The sequence below is a fragment of the Dreissena polymorpha genome, chromosome 5, assembly GCF_020536995.1.
Source record: "Dreissena polymorpha isolate Duluth1 chromosome 5, UMN_Dpol_1.0, whole genome shotgun sequence".
Lineage (NCBI taxonomy): Eukaryota > Metazoa > Mollusca > Bivalvia > Myida > Dreissenidae > Dreissena > Dreissena polymorpha.
This window is the reverse complement of record NC_068359.1, coordinates 28,344,384-28,362,687: the sequence shown is the minus strand read 5'-3', so window position 1 is coordinate 28,362,687 and position 18,304 is coordinate 28,344,384.

Here is an 18,304-nt window from a genome sequence, read left to right as displayed (position 1 = left end):
GTTTGGTAGTTAGCATGATACATGGCATGGTTGTTTTCATCCAAGTTTGTTCAAATGGTGCCCAGCATGATACATGGCATGGTTGTTTTCAACAAAGTATGTTCAAATGGTGCCCCTGATTCAAAATTGCCTCCACCGTGTTGTAACGTGTTTCCTGTACAGTATAAAAGTGAAAACTTTAAAAATCTTCTCTTAAACTGCAAGGCACGAAGTTTGCTATGTGACCATTAGATCGTTTTGTTTTCCTCAACCTTTTTTTAAAAACATTTTGCCCATTTGATTTAAACCAACATTGTGGTAAACTTGTTTGAATTATATATTTGCCAAGTTTGAATGTGATTGTGGTCGGTCAAGTATTCTTATATGGTTACTGTGAAACATAGTTAACACTGTAGAATAGTCAGAATGTAACGGTAACTCAACTTATGTGCATAAACTGTTTATATTAATGACCTGGCTAAAATCACATACGAAGGGCCAGTTTATGTGTGTATATATACAGCAAGGACATTATTGGCATGTGAATTTACCCAAAATTAATAATTATAATAAAGCGTATTGGCAGCTAACTTCCCACTTTGCTCGTGTACACACCCCTGTAACATAATTCGTGTGCTTGGAATTATAACATTTTCTGTTAACTAAAGACGTCACTAGACTATTCACTACATGTTTTAAATCCGTTACACGACTCCTTGTGTAATTAAATGTCTTGCATTGCGTTTTTCATTATTTAAAGGCTATATTTTGTTATGTCGTCAAATTATTAGTTTTACTATATACTTATATATTTTATTTTATAATAATTCAGTTGAAAGCATATATTGAATACATATACATGTTTGTCAATGTATTAAATATGCAAGCAACTGTACTAGCAAAGTATATACAAATATTTCTTGCAATGTTTTAAGACCATGATTTCTTTTATTTACATCAGTGACAACAGTGTGTGTTCTGTTTTTAACACTTTATTAACAATACTAGTATAAGTTAACAAAATAATGACATTCTAAACTTGTACAAAGTTAACCACTGTGGTTCTTTTTTCATTAACGTATGATGCTCTCCCAGGACAGGGTCTTAAAAGTTATTTACAAGCTAAAAGCAAATTTAGTTAAATACCCAGATATATCAGTTAATTATAGACTTGAGCTTTTGAATAAACTTTTTGAATCTATTGTAAGCTATGGTTGTGAAGTATGGAGGTTACAAATAGTGACTGTGTTCAGAATGAAAGAATGCATATACGATACTGTAAGCAAGTGTGAGGTTGCAAACACAAAATAATTTCGTCAATGGAGAACTGGGACGTGTACCGTGAATACATAAACGTATTATGTGTGTCTTCCCATAGTTAAAAAGCAACGAATATCTGATATGTTTTTCCAAACCTGGTCAAGTGAAAGCAAACATGACCTGATGTAGAAGTATTAGCCTTTACAGTAGCTTTAAGTTCCAGCAATATTAAACTGTAGTAAATGTTTCACAATTAAGAATTGCATTAACTCGTATAAGAGATCTACCCACAGACTTGAAGTGGAAGCAGGGAGATGGCACAACCCTGAAAAGATACTGTTACAAAACAGACAAGTGTTCCGCGGTCGGAGACACATGCCCCTCCAAACAGGGGTTTGAACTAGTAACCCCAATTTCAATAGGGGTCATCTACTGCCCAAGGCCAATGCGCATGTGAAGTATCACGCCACTCGGTCAATTCGTTGATGATTTATTGATTGGAAACAATTTTCACACTTATTGTGACAGTGACCTTGACCTTTTACCTAGTGACCCCAATTTTGATAGAGGTCATCTACTGTCCAAGACCAATGCGCACGGGAAGTATCAAGCCAATCGGTTGATTCGTTGACGAGATATTGATCAGAAACGCTTTTCCAACTTATTGTGCAACTTACTATGAACTTTGACCTAGTGACCACAATTTCAATAGAGTCATCTACTGTCCAATGCCCCTGCACATGAGAAGTATCAAGCCAATCGGTGACTCGGTTGACGAGTTATTGATCGGAAACGATTTCACACTTAGTCTGTAACAGTGACCTTAACCTTTGACAGTGACCCCAATTTCAATAGGGTTCATTTACTGTCCAAGGCAAATTCACGTGTGAAATCTCAAGCCAATCTGTGAATCAGTTGAGTTATTGATGGGAAACGATTTCACACTTAGTGTGTAACAGTGACTTTGACCTAGTGACCCCAATTTCAATAGGGGTCATCTACTGTCCAAGGCCAATGCACATGGGAAATACACCGATCAAGCAAATCGGTGAATCAGTTGACGAGTTATTGATCAGAGACGATTGTACTCTTAATGTGTATCAGTGACCTTGACCTTTGACCTTGTGGCCCAAATTTCAATAGGGGTCATCTGTCCAAGGCCAATGCACATGTGAAGTATCAAGCCTATGGGGCAATTGGTTGACAAGTTATTTATCGGAAACGATTTTTACACTTAGTATGATGGTGACCTTTGACCTAGTGACCCCAATTTCAATAGGAGTCATCTAAAGTCCAAGACCAATGCACATGTGAAGTATCAAGCCAATCGGTCCATTCGTTGACGAGTTATGGATCGGAAACTATTTTCACATACTGTGAAACCATTATTAATCGTCAGGCATTAATTTTCATAAATTTCGTCAGTCGACCAATCGGCGAATTTAAGATCCTAACGAACAATCATGCTCTATGTTTGAACAAAAACAAATACCAAATTGAACAATATTTTAAAACTATACCGTAGACATGAGGCATTAAATTCCAACATAATCCATGCACACATTCACTGCTGTTTCGTAATCAAGATTAATCCGGTTTTGACACAAAGGGATGTAGATTACACAAGGTACTTAACTGACACGTGACACTTCTTTAAAACGCGTGTGCATTACAGCTGTATCGAATGCGTTGACTTCGTTTATGTAGAATGGTAATGAATTAGCGCTAATTGTTTATAACTTTATTACCCATTAGGTGCATTGTGTTTTTCAGGGGTGTTGCATATTAGCCATCACGCAGCGAATGCCGATGAAAGACAATAAACCAAATAAAAAGATGACGATGTGTGATCAACATGCGTATTTATCACAAATTAATAATGAATATTTAAATTGCTGTTTGTTGTTTGATTGTTTGCGTTTAACCACACTTATTACTATTTTATATGTATCAATTTATTTATTTTTAAATTATTGACATTATTGATTTATATACCGGTAGTTTACTTTTTAAAGAACAAACACACACATAGAGTTTCTAATTTTAATGTTGATATCAGAAAAAAAGCATTTTATTTGAAAAAAAAAAACCACTTAACAAACTGGAACCTCTTTCGTATAACACAAACAGTTTTAAAACGGTATTGACAGCATTTTAATAAAAATCATACCAACTAGAACACATACCCAATTGGCAATTGGCTTCGTTGTTACAAACACTCGTTAACGGTTATTCGATCCCACTTGTCCGCTAATCATAACAATGAATGTGTGAATGGCATACATTAAGAGGGTCCATTACTGTCCCTTGATAACAAAAGACTAGTTAATTGGCATGTGACAAACAGGCCCCATATCCTGCAGTGATTCTCAAGAGTGTTCCCGCATTCGTACCACGATTTTTCGCAACTGCGATTGATCGCGAATATGTATTACACACAAATCGGATATTGACTGACGCATTTTTTAAAATTCAAAATCAGAAATCGGCGTATTTAAGTGCTGACGAAATCGTCATTTTTATAAAAAAGGCGAAATTTTGTGCTATCGAAAATAAATGGTTTCACAGTAGTATGATAGTGACCTTGACCTAGTGACCTAACTTTCAATAGGGGACATCTACTGTCCTAGGCCAATGCACATGTGAAGTATCAAGCCAATCGGTCAAGTCGTTGACGAGTTATTGATCGGAAATTATTTTCACTTAATGTGATAGTGACCTTTGACCTAGTGACCCCAATTTCAATAGGGGTCATCTACTGTCCAAGGCCAATGCACATGTGAAATATCAAGCCAATCGGTCAATTCGTTGACGAGTTATTGATCGGAAACGATGATAACACTTAGTGTGATAGTGATCTTGACCTAGTGACCCAAATGTAAATAGGGGTCATCTACTGGCCGAGGCCAATGCACATGTGAAGTATCAAGCCAATCGGTCAATTCGTTGAGGAATTATTGATTAGAAACGAATTGGTCTACCGACATTCAGACTGGTATACCGACATTCAGACTGGTTTACCGACAGACAGCCAGACCGACAGACAGCTAGCAAAACAATATACCCCTTCTACTTCGAAAGGGGGCATACAAATGCAAAAACTGTTACGTTCTTGATGACAATTTTTATTTTTTACCTGAATGCCAAAATATAATGTTTATTTATTCACGTAAGAAGCATATGAATACATATTATTGAAAGAACCCGGACATGATTAACTTTATTGACCTCTTACAGACAATGAAAAAAGTGTACGAAATCTATCGATTTTTGTTTTTAAAGCTTTTAAATTGAGAGCGGACTTGTATGATCAATAGTTTCTCTCCACGTGCTTTCATTTATTTATCTATTTAATATATGTATATATATATATATAATGCGATTAAGTGTATTGTGGTATTGGGGTTCTCTAAAATATATATATATATAAGTTAGATAGATAGATAGATAGATAGATAGATAGATAGATAGATAGATAGATAGATAGATAGATAGATAGATAGATAGATAGATAGATAGATAGATAGATAGTGGTGCTGGACATTTAGTGTTGATGCATAATCTGACGGCAAGAACGGTATTAATGTTTTGTTTCATACGTTTTATTGAATTATGGTACCGAGGTCCGTAAACTTTGCAGGGAAATTGCCCTTTACTCCACGAAGATATCAGTCTTAGATCGGGTCAGGTCGGAGACGAGTATGTCACACCAGCTGTGTATGTGTTATTTCTTAAAATTTGACCCAGCATTTGTAAAAATAATTACAAGATATGTATATTTCCAGAAAGGAAATTTATTTCTGCATTGAATGAGTTCATGGAAATCGCTGCACAATTGATGAAGTTATGGCTGTTGAAAGCGATGCATCCGGTTTTCGGGTCATTTTGAGTTGAATACCTTGTTTGATATAGTACAGTACGTCGCATGGGTATAAGAAAAAAAAACTATTAAAATATGCCGACCGGTTTCACACAGCTCATCATGGCATATAAACATACACAATAACGTCAAATTGTCAAAGTAACTTCGTCAAATGACGTTACTTATACTATGACGTCAAACGTCAAATTATTACATTGAATTGAACAGGAGCTTAAATAAATCAATAAAAAATTGTTCTTTTGCTAATCTTAACATCATTTGACGTTATAACTTTGAAAATTTGACGGTTGTTCCTGCACACGGCCGCTAAGTCAAACAGCATTCCCGTGTATTACTTCGAGTTTCGCAAAAAGCATGGTATAACGCGCTGCAATATAATAATTGCATATGTGTCCATAATTAAACCGCTTGAAACATCGCCATTGCTTCGAAAAACAATCCAAGTAATCGCTTTTATGCACACTCGAGTTTTCTCAAAGATTTTATTTCGGCAGCCATTGCTATTCAAAGTATGTCACTTTTCAAATGCCTCGTTACAAGTCTGAATGGAAGCTGAGAGGTGTGTTAACATTTATAGGTGCGAGAAATTGAGTATTGGAACATAACAAATAGCTCCCAGCAAACATTGTAAATCGGTCCGATATCGGCCCGATATTTATTTCAATATCGGCCCGACATCGGTAATTACATCGGCCCGACAACGGGAGTGCAACACGGCGCAATGTTGGCCCGACATCGGTATGTATATCGGCCCGACATCGGTAATTACATCGGCCCGAGATCGGGAGTGCAACACGGCTCGATGTTGGCCCGACATTGGTATGTATATCGGCCCGAGATCGGGAGTGCAACACGGCTCGATGTTGGCCCGACATTGGTATGTATATCGGCGATACCTTCTTGAGCCAGCATGGTGCCGACATACTTTTAACCATTTCTCAGTCCCTGTCTAGCCTCAATTGTTTTTAGTTGTTGTTGGTAGTGTTAAGGGCCTAATACAGTTTCTTAAATAAATGAAAGAACATTTTCTTCAGACAACATTTTATTTTTACATTCTTTTCAACCAAACTGGAACACAGTATTTGCTAATTATACTACTGTCTTGAAACTGAAAATATTAAACTGATTTATTACTAATTCCAACATTTTTATTCTAATGGTGTAAAATTAATTAATATATACATTGACTAACAACAAATGTAAAAGAAATTATTTTAACAGACTCTATAATTCTACAGGTACAGAAACTGAAAAATTAACACATTGAAACAAAATGTTAAATGACCAAATGACTTGAGTTTTGTATTTTGGTAATAGAATATTCAGCAATTGAAAATAAAATAGAGAATTATGAAGAAAACCAACGTATCCAACACGCATATTGTATACATGGAAAATTACCAAACATGCATGTATAAATGGTTCATATCACCCATATTATCAAAACTGGTCTATATACCCTGGCAATTAATAAAATAACCCTTCTTTTAAACTGGATAGCGTATGATACCCATAAAATAGTAACAATTAAGACTAGTTAGCAAAAAACAACATAGCAGTCATACGATACACAAAAAATAGTAACAAGTAAGACTAGTCAGCAAAATACAACATAGTAGTCATAAGATACACACAAAATAGTAACAAATAAGACTAGTCAGCAAAATACAACAAAGTAGTCATACCATACACAAAACATAGTAACAAATAAGACTAGTCAGCAAAATACAACATAGTACCCCAGCAAACAATCTATATGGGACCCATATGGGTCCCATGTGGGCACCTATATGGGCCCCATGTGGGCTGCCAACATGGGACCCAGATGGGAAGTGCAACCGGGCTCCACATGGGTCCCATCTGGGCTGCCCCATGAAAGTATATGGGGCAGCCCAGATAGGACCCATGTGGAGCCCGGTTGCAATACCCATCTGGGTCCCATGTTGGCAGCCCACATGGGGCCCATATAGGTGCCCACATGGGACCCATATAGGCCCAACATGGGCATCCCTTTTACTCAATATGGGCTACATACAGGCAGCCCTTTTACTAAATATGGGCTACATACGGGTAGCCCTTTTACTCAATATGGGCTACATACAGGCAGCATTGTACTTAATATGGGCTACAAACTGGTGGCATTGTATTCAATATGGGTACACAGAGCCTGTAAAATTTTGGACAACGCATTAATGGAAATTCAGGTTATGTTAGAAATAATATGTAGGCTGCAAACATGAAATACTGTGTTAAATTGAACATCAGACAAAAGATTCTTGTACATGTACTTCCAGTTTCATTTTTTAAATGTTTTATCTATTTCTTCTTGCTGGAACAGAGCGATATCAAAGGGTTCAAGAGCTAAATAGCATTATCCTGCAAGAAATACAAGGTTTTTGTTAAAAGACTTAAAAATTTATTAAAGTACTCTCAACTTTTATTCACATAAAGTATTACACACATATACATGGATACATACATAAATAGCAGGAGGATCCCACGTTAACTATTCTACCAGAGAATTCTAAAATAATATGGTGATTCCTAACTTTTTGAATGTAACATCAGCAAAAATATTTTACATGAAGTTGCTAACGAAAACATGTTTCTATCTAATGTTCTATCCGCATGGAGTAATGTTACTCATAATCTATAAACCCAAACCAACAGTTGAACTATTTTATGGAACAATAATGACATAACTTCAAACAATACGACGTTTTTCTATAACATTATATATGTTGACCAGTTATACAACTATAGAATTAAGGACTCCTATTATTTTGATATAAAATATATATTACATATACAGAATACCTTCAAGTATTTTCCTGATGTACTACACATTACTCAAAAGCATACCCATGCATATTAAATCTTTAACCAATACAAATAACACACCATGTACTCAAAGAACATTTGTAGAAAACATACTTGCAAGACTAAACAAAATATTTTATAAACTAGAAATTAAAAACCCTGCAGAAAAATAAAAAAAACTCAAATAAATGGCAAATCCTATTTCGAGAACAAGTCCATATTATTATCTTTGATATCTTCATACATTCTAGTGTTTTTCGTAATTGCACATGATATATATATATATATATGTCTTTTAAAACCTTCAAAAACTGGAATGCTGTTTCTTCTTTTGCAAAGGAATATATACCATTTCATTTCCAGATAAAAAGAATGTATGCTTTCTTAGAAAATGATCCTTAAAGGAATGGTTTAGGATCAATGGAGAAAGAACTGTCAATTACATTTACAACATTGCTTAATATATTTGATAAAAAAGCTTGAACTATGCAGCAGTCCTAGAAAAGATGGATCGTAGCTTCATCACCAAGATGCTCTTCAAACTCATCTATTTGCTCAAATGTTCCAATCGGAAGACTGATGGCAGTTGCATTGGCTCGTCATCAGTAGCTGACCTAGCCAAGAGCCGATGCAGCATCCGCTTCATTTCCCTGTTCTCGTCTCTCATTGTTTCCAACACCGTTAAAATCTGTGTAACTGCATCTGAAGACAGAGTAAAAAAAACTGTACCTAAAATTATGTTGACAATAATATATATCACAGCTGGGTCTTATATAATTATATCGGATGTGTGCCGATATAACGGCAGCGGGCCCGATTTGTCCCAACAGCTGTTGTACAGCTAGGGCTGATTATAGCAACTTGCACCTATATGCCTGTCAACGTCAATTTGTTTCTTTTATTAGTAGAAGTATGTATTATTATAGATTACTAAATGACTGTGTATTTTATATTTTTTCAGTTGGATTATCTGTTTACATCAATTATTTATGTAATTAACTATCATTTTATAAGCAGTAGTTCCAAAACTGAAATTATTTTAAGTTAAAGTTTCAAGCACAAAAATTAGTTCAGGGTCTTCCCCAGGCCATTTAAGCGCCCCTTGCCGGGGCGCTTGAATTTTGAAATCAGAGTCACCGGGGCGCTTGAAATTTTCCGATCAGTGTATTCTTCAGTAAAAGAAAGTGGAGATTGTCCAAAAAAATCAAGGTTTTCCTATCAGTGTATCAATATTCCCTGTTTTAAAAGAGCACTCGGTACCTACTTTCACAAGTAATCGCCATAAACACCACATGGGGTAATGGATAATCCACTGATAAGAGAATAGCATGACGCGCGTATCGATTATTCTAGCCACATAACACGGTCATTTAAATGCTGACAAGGATGTATCTGGTAACTTTCCAGTCGTCAAACTGTGAAGTTCATCGTCCAATCGGTTACGCGAATGCTTATGAGGGCGGGGTTAACTATCGACCATTAATTTTGATTGACGTCGGGCATGAAGTAAGAGTTTATCGCAGCTTGATTAGTAAGAAGTTGTACCATTTGAGTAATATAAACCGGTAATTAGTACAGTACAGAACATTAAAGACGGTTTAGGGCATCATCATCACACCTTTTTACTGTAAACAAGTGTTACCTTTGACTCATAATTAATACGAGAAATTAATTGCAAGTGGTAAACAATTAATTATTATAGCGAGTAAGTTGTGCAAATGACTACCGGTTACAATTATGTGATAACAATTTATTTAATTCCAGTACATGTATATTTCAACATGTCCATTTATAGAACTGATTAACCTCGTTTTTCTGACATTTATTCGACACGTAATGCGCTTAAACAAATTGTCGTTGAATTAATTACGCACACTTGTTAATGTTTCGTCCGATAATCGATAGTTAGAAGACTGATGATGGCAACCGGCCGTGATCCTCGTGGACAACGTGAATTTCATGCATAATTCCGTCAAAACATTTATTCGACCCGTAAAGTGTTTAAACAAATTATCGTTGAATTTATAACGCAACGGTTAATATTTGTTGAAATCTCAAATGGGAATAATTAAATTTGTAATCCAAAACCCATTCCCGTAAGTCGATGTTAACGCGTTTTTAATCCGAAACACACTTCCGAATGTAAATGTAACCGCAACGTTAAATATTTTTGCTTCAAATTAGCAGTGTAAATTTATTTTGTGTCGAATCTTTTTCTCAATTAAAAAGAGCGCGAAAATTATGCAGCATGTACAACGTCGCGTCTATTGCATACAAATGGCGTGTATTGAGCGTTTTAACAAGCACACAACAGGTCAGGGGATTGACGCATATTCAGAGGCAATATTTCATCAAATCTATAAATAGTCACTTAAAAAATGGCAAGGTTTGTGTTAAAGAAATAACTGAAAGCTTTTATCGTAAATATTTACCAGAAAAAGATTGATAAAAACGGAATAAACGGGATTATCGGGTAATAAATAGAAACTTCAAAAATAGTAAGTATACAGTAAAAGAGTCGGGTTGAAACGGATGTATTGGGAAATCGTTCGAGTCGGGATTTTACTATCTGTGCGGAAAAGTTTTAAAACAATTAAACAATATAAAAAAAATATATTTTTAAATGACTGGAGAATTTTTTTTGAAGAGTCATAGCGCACCAAATGACGTCTTTTGACGCTGTTTTTCTTTAAGTTATAACGCACCACAGAACGTGAATTGACACGTTAAATTTAAAAATTAATCAACGTCGGGAGGGGACACCCCTCCCGATCCCACCCCCAATCAGCCCCGGCGCGCCTGCAAAATTTCCTGGGGAAGGCACTGTAGTTACTTTGTCCTATGAACTGGGAAGGCTCTTCAGCTGGACTTAATGGGAGTGACCGGCCTCTGTCATGCACTGCTGGACATTCCTTGTAAAGACGATGTTGGCAAACCAGGTGGTGGTGAATATTTAATTTTCTGAAATAAATTTGTACAATAAACATTATGAATTTAATTATTTCTTAATACACAGACTTTTTTAATATTCTGCAAATATGTGTTTTAATAATCATTAAAATTTGTCAACAGGCAGACAACCTTGGCTTGCGTGCAAGTAATCAAAGACCTATAAAAAAAACATTATATTATACGTTTAAATTAATATTATATCAATGTATAGTATAAGTAAGATTTATTAGCATTAGCATGATTACTAATTTAGTGTTCCATTTTTTCAGGCATGCGCCTGTCTGCTATAAATAGTTTGTAGTGAATTTTAGGCAGAATCAAGTTGAATTAAGCAGTTTAACTAAAAGATTGATCTATGGCGACAAACGAACGTTACGACTTACGTCGCGAAAATACATGACAAAGGCAAAGCGATGAAGGATTCTAATAATTTGCACTTTAAATTATTAAACGCACAGGCATTCATTGAAGTAACAGATAAATAAATAATGCGTGATCAGCAATATATATCTGATTTCAAAAGAAATATATAATTACGTGTATAATATCACAATTTAACAAATTACCGTTTTGAGTGTTTTGTTTTGGATGTTTTCGCGAGGCGGAATTAACATCTGCGCATGCGCATATTATTTAAATACTTTATTTTTCTGCGCGATTATTTAAATTAAAATTATCTATTGAAAATGACTTCATATTAATCATAGTATATACATTATTTGAAACAAAGCCATATCAAAAACAGAATTTTCAAAAAAATGTGCGCCCGATAGCTGATTTTGTCCTTTGTTGGGCGGCCCAAATGGGACCCGTATGGGCAAAATATTAGCAGTTGAGATCAAGTTTGTCATAAATACGTTTTAAAAAATTAGTTTTTAATCAAATAAATAAAAGTTTATATCTTTTTCCTGATAGCGCAATAATATGGGACCTATATGGGACCCTTAAGGGCATTCCCATATGGGCTAACCCATATAGGTCCCAAATGACTCCCATTTGGGCTTACCCATATGGGTTTGCCCAGAAACAGCCCGGTAGCTGATTTTGTCCTTTGTTGGGCGGCCCAAATGGGACCCATCTATTTTTGGGTAAAATATTAGCAGTTTAGATCAAGTTAGTCCAGCATACGTTTTAAGAAATGAGTTTTTAATCAAATAAATACAAGTTTACATCTTTTTCGTGATAGCGCAATAATATGGGACCTAGATGGGACCCTTATCGCCATTGCCACATGGGCAAGCCCATATAGCTCCCAAATGACTCCCATATGGGACCCGTATGGGACCCATATGGGCCGCATATTATTTGCTTATGCATTGATTTTCTATTTTTGGGTAGAATATTAGCAGTTTAGATCAAGTTAGTCCTACATACGTTTTAAGAAATGAGTTTTTAATCAAATAAATACAAGTTTACATATTTTTCCCGATAGCGCAATAATATGGGACCTATATGGGACCCTTGTGGGCATTCCCATATGGGCTAGCCCATATTGGTCCCAAATGACGCCCATATGGGCTTACCCATATGGGTTTGCCCAGAAACAGCCCATATGGGACCCATATGTGCATGTTTGCTGGGGTAGTCATACGATACACAATAAATAGTAACAAGTAAGACTAGTCAGCAAAATACAACAATGTAGTCGTATGATACACAAAAAATAGTAACAAGACTAGTCAGCAAAATACAACATAGCAGTCATACGATACACAAAAAAGTGTAACAAGTAAATTCAGCAAATTGCTATCCAGAAAAAAAAACACAACATAGTAATGGCAGAAAATGTAAATGTACAAGTGACTAGAAATCTCACTTTAAGGTAATGGGCCATGTTCTCAATGGCAGAACACATTTTTTCCCCCTAAATCAAGTCAAGCAATTCCTCATTGTCTTAAATGGTAAATACTAGCTGTGAAATGTGGAATAAGAATTGTAGTTAATCAGTTGTACTTTTTCTGAACTGCAGGTAAATATATATATTGACACAACATTTCCCAATTTCATGGAATGGGGTCACATTCCCAAAATACTGAAAAAAAGCCATTAAGTCGGACCATTCCTTTAAAGAGAACTAATAATGTTATGCAGTAAAAAGCAGCCAGTATTTGTTAATGAATACATTGCAGTAGAGCAGTGCAATAGATTGCTGAATGATATATAATTGAGTAGTTTACTGGGACTTTATAACCATAAATACCTTAAACTAACATATATTAAAATTATTTGTTGTTTTCACCAGGAAATGATCACTTGAAAATAAAAATAATTGAGTTCTGTCACTTATCAAATTCAAAATGAATTGAGGGAATTGGTTTTTATAATTGAGTATTTTCAGAAATAAACACCTTGTATGTCCCCTGAACTTAGACATAAATTATGGGCATTTCTAGAAAGTTTTGAATAAAAAATATTACGAGAAAATTGTCTTCAATATTAATACAAACTACATGAAACTTGTTTTCTTCAAAAATGACAAATGAAAACAATTAGAACAAGAAAATATTGAACAGTTACGTTTACCTAAGTAACACACAGAGTTACAGCTATTTAGGTAATAAAGGCAAAAAAAAACAAAAAAAAATATACACTGCTTCCATCATTATGCATATTAAAAGAAAAGTTGTGTAAAATCATTAATTTCAAGTTCAAAGAGACCTTTACATCATAACAAATTTCAGCAGGAGACTAAATTTAAAGTTAAAACACACACGAGTTAAAATTCATTGGGACGGTTCATCACTTTTTTAAGCTGTCTTCTTTTTTCTTCCACCGTCACGGTCAGAGGCTGTTCTAAACCATTCCCTGCACTCATGTTCAACTTCTGCAGCTGTGAATTTCAAGGACCGCATGACAGCTTCTGAAAATGGTAATGACATGTAGGCTCATATTATTCTATATCCATTATATGTTCAAACAGGGTTGCAAGAATTAACGATACTGGGCAGTTTATAAACCAATATTATTTCTTAACCTTTTTTAAATTACAATATGAAGACTACTTTTGAAAAAGGAAAACAGCCGGATGTAATTCTGTATGTATATATATATTCACACATATGGCCATTTACGGGGTCTCTGATTAAGAAATAGGTCATGGGGTTCCCACTTTAAATACATGTATCTCCATACCCTTTTTTACCCGATATTAACACGAATTAAGGTGTATAGGGGTACCTTATATAGTATTATATAAATACGTCATTTATTTTACGTCTCATACAAGGAAATATATAGCGACATTAATTGCGAGGTACATGAAATTTCAATTTCAGACGTGATTGTGGTTTTCGATATAAGACCTTATTGTGACATTTGATTGCATTACCTCCCCTACACCCCCCTCATAGTAATTAAAGGTGCCTAGAACGCGGGGTTGTATACAGACCCGGTTTTTTATATTGACCCCTTAAGTATAGTCTGAAAACTACCGAGACCGCGTAACTGGCACTGTGTATTAGTTCTAACTGTGACCTTATCTTTTTACACATACTATGACAACTTACTCTGCACAGCATCAGCCAATGGAAGTTTTCCAAATACTGCCTTTTTCTTCCTCCCATGCCAGCTGTACTGGTTGGCCACCTCATTTGACATGCAATGCTTCAGAATGCGCCGGCACACATCAGAGCGGTTTCGGCCACCCAATACAGACAAATGGCTTACCTGAAAAGAAACACAAAGCATCTGTACACAGCTCTCAGTTCATTAATTTATGTTGTTTACTAAAAGAACAATAAGTAATTACCTAAGAAATAGCTGCCAAATGGCCTGTTGCATTGGGTGTACTGGAACATGATTCCTCAGCATTGTAAACATGATTTAAGTGTATAGAAACATTATTTTACCTGTCTGTATGAGTGCCAGTATGTTTTATCCCTTGATTTTGACATTGCTAATATAATACACGGAGTGTTTTCAGTTTCACCAAAATTTATTAGAAAGAATTTTATGAAACAACTTATAGGCTAGCTGACTAGCTATTCATTCATGAAATTAAACAAACATTGAACAGTCGCGAAAACATGCGACATTTGATGACAGATAGCAATTTCAGAAAAACAGCACTCTAAAAATGGTCTGATCTTGTGAAAAAAACAAATAAAATTGTTCCGAACAAAAAAAAATAAAAAAGTCCAGGACAGAATAGTTCTACCTTGATAATTTCGAAATTGAGTCAATGCAGCTTTGTCGCGCGCCTATTTGTATGATTATACAGGACTGAATATATTTTAAAGTCAAATATTTCAAACGCATATTTACATAAAAAGTAATATGACAAATCTATTTATTAAATGAAAGGTATTTTATAACATTATGTGATATAAATTTAGTTGACATACTATTTTGTTTACTTCCAAAGCCTGGGCAGATTCACTGTACAAGAGCCAAGAGAAGCAACCTGTGTATTTCCTTTTAACAACGGTTACTCTTCCTGGACATGATAATATTGATTTTATATCAAGTATCTTACACGGTTTTTAAAAGAGACATAATAATTAAATTTAATAACAAGAAATTAAAAAGAAAATCATCAAAGTTACCTTTTCTCTTGAGTGTTAATTATGATATCGGGCCTATGTTGGGCCGATATCATACATTGAACTGTTGAGTTATAAGTATTTTTATAACAACGGGCCGACATCGGACCGACATTGTCCTATAAATATAAATTGTATAATATGCGACCTATCTTTCACGGTTTTTAAAAGAGACATAGACAATTAAATTTAATGCAACAAGAAATTAAAAAGAAAATAATCAAAGTTAACTTTTCTCTTGAGTGTTAATTATGATATCGAGCCTATGTTGGGCCGATATTATACTTTGAACTGTGGAGTTACAAGTATTTTTATAACAACGGGCCGACATCGGGCCGACATTGTCCTATAAATATAAATTGAATAATATGCGACCTAATCAAACGTTATTAAACCAGATGGATTCACTAAAATGGAAAATTGCAAAAAGTTCTCATCTCTTAACAAAATATTTTTTGTTTAACATAAATGTCGGTCCGATGTCGGCCCAACATCGGCAAACCTCTGCCGATATTCCATCATTTGGCCGATATCGGGCCGATATGGGCATGTTTGCTGGGAGATTGGAGGCGAAAGTCACAAGCTGGAAGTTGTAAGATGAGATAATATATATGAGAAGTATTTACTATGTGGTTTATATATAATTACCTCACCTGTGGTGCCAAACGGTACCAGACTACGGGTTAAGTGAAGTGATGGATATAATTACTATTTCACGAGCTTGCGTATGACTCTTATCCGACCAAGTAAACAATTAGATTAAAATAATTATTTGTTGTTATTCCAACGAGGGAGCTACTGCATCCATGTATGTACATATAAAACCGTTTCGTTCAAATTATGCGAAAAGTCTTAATATGGTTTAATAAGCTGGTTTAATTAAATAAGTTCAAAAGTTGATTGGAAGCAGATCCGTGCTCTGTGGTTAAATACTGACACGATGACGAATGGGTCGCAGATTCGATCAAAATGCCTAGTCCGATTTTGTGCAAGATGACTTATTGGGGGAAGTTGTACTTGAGGGTTAAATCTCTAAAATATGAAAAATTTACGCGTACAACTTAAAAAAATTAGCCTTTTTCGCAAATGTTAACCCTTTTTTATTTTTATAAATTTTGACATAATATTAAACCTATATTTCAAATAAATAAATTGCATGACATTATTTCGGATCGCTGGGTTTTTACAATGCGTTAAATGGTAAAGAATCACATTTTAATAATAATAATAATAATATTATTATTATTATTATTACTATATCGTATTATTTTATCTGTATTTATATTCTTTAATGACAATTATTTGGTATTTAGTGTTATGTTGTTATGCCTAGTTACTTGACAAAGAATTACGTGTGTATTAAAGCATGAAAACGAATATATTTGTATAAGCCTGAATAAACTGTCTGTCTGTCTGTCTGTCTGTCTATGTTAAATTGTTAAAAATCGCAACTCTGCTTTAACACATGTGACGTCATTACGCCAAAAACACATGACGTAAATAGAACACTGTTGCCATACCAGAATGTCATGAGCAATAGAAATAGAGTCACGCTACACATACAACCATGAGAAAGATTGTGAAAAGTTGGCACGAGGCGATTATACGACGGAGATGGGATACAGAAAAAGACGAAACGGATCCAGCAAAAATACGACACGAAATTGAGAAAACAAAGAGAGAGAGAGAGAGAGAGAGAGAGAGAGAGAGAGAGAGAGAGAGAGAGAGAGAGAGAGAGAGACGAGAATGAGAGAGAGCGAGAGAGAGATAGATAGTAGAGATAGCGAGATAGAGCTACGATAGCTACGCTCGCGAGATATCTTTTAATAGGGAAAGAGAGAGAGAGCGAGAGAGAGAGAGTTAAAACACGAAAAACGTGAGCGAAACAAATAATCCAAGCTAAACAAAAGGCTTCACCGCCAAGGCAGGAAGCGTGCTCTGAAAGCACTGGCTTATTTTGACTGCTAATCTAATCATGAACAAGGTGGTGGGGATCGATACCAGACCGCAGAGGAAGATGTCGTGAAATGCGAGGAGGTCAACATCGAATGCGCCTTGTTGGATGAAGACGTCAGTATGCTGATCATGTTTCAGGCTTTCATTGAAACTGTTTGCAATGACTGTTTATAAAATACGTGTGTTATTTCGTGAATAATAAATGTGAAAGGTACGAGTTAATCCTATGCTATGTACGAATAAAAAATGTAACGTATCTGCATCTTGTGCAATTTATTCGATGCAGTTATGTTATTTACATCCAATACTGAACAACTTATTAAACTTATTTTACTTGCTTTCAACGCTTATTGAGGCACTCTCAGGTTCATTTCGAGTATAAACCTGACAATATGTCTTTCGTGAAATCTCGAGAACGCTAACAGAAAGCGAACCCGAGACCTCAGGGTCACAAGACGGACACCAGTTTCAATACGCGACCAAGAACGTTCAAACAAAGGAACACGGTTCTTTTAAGTGAAAAACATAATACAAAATAATCGTTTGTTTCTTTCCAATTTAAATATCTGAACGCTTAAGATCTACCGTATGTTCGACGCACGATTAAATTCCTTATTATATTAGTATTTTCGTTTCCGTAACATCGCGATATTGCGACAAAAATGATGAGGACAAAGATATTGATAATGATGATGTTGATTAAATATTGATTAGCAATAGTTAGAAAAAAGTTCGACCATCGGTTAGTTTGGTCAAATAAGATGATTACAAAATACATTGTGTTAGACATACAAATATCTTTTGGAAAATCCCGTGTTTAAAGCAACTTCTGTGACTTTAACATTTATTAATATGTAAAATATAATCAGATTGAACAGAATAAACAATTTCATACCAAGATGTCATATATTTA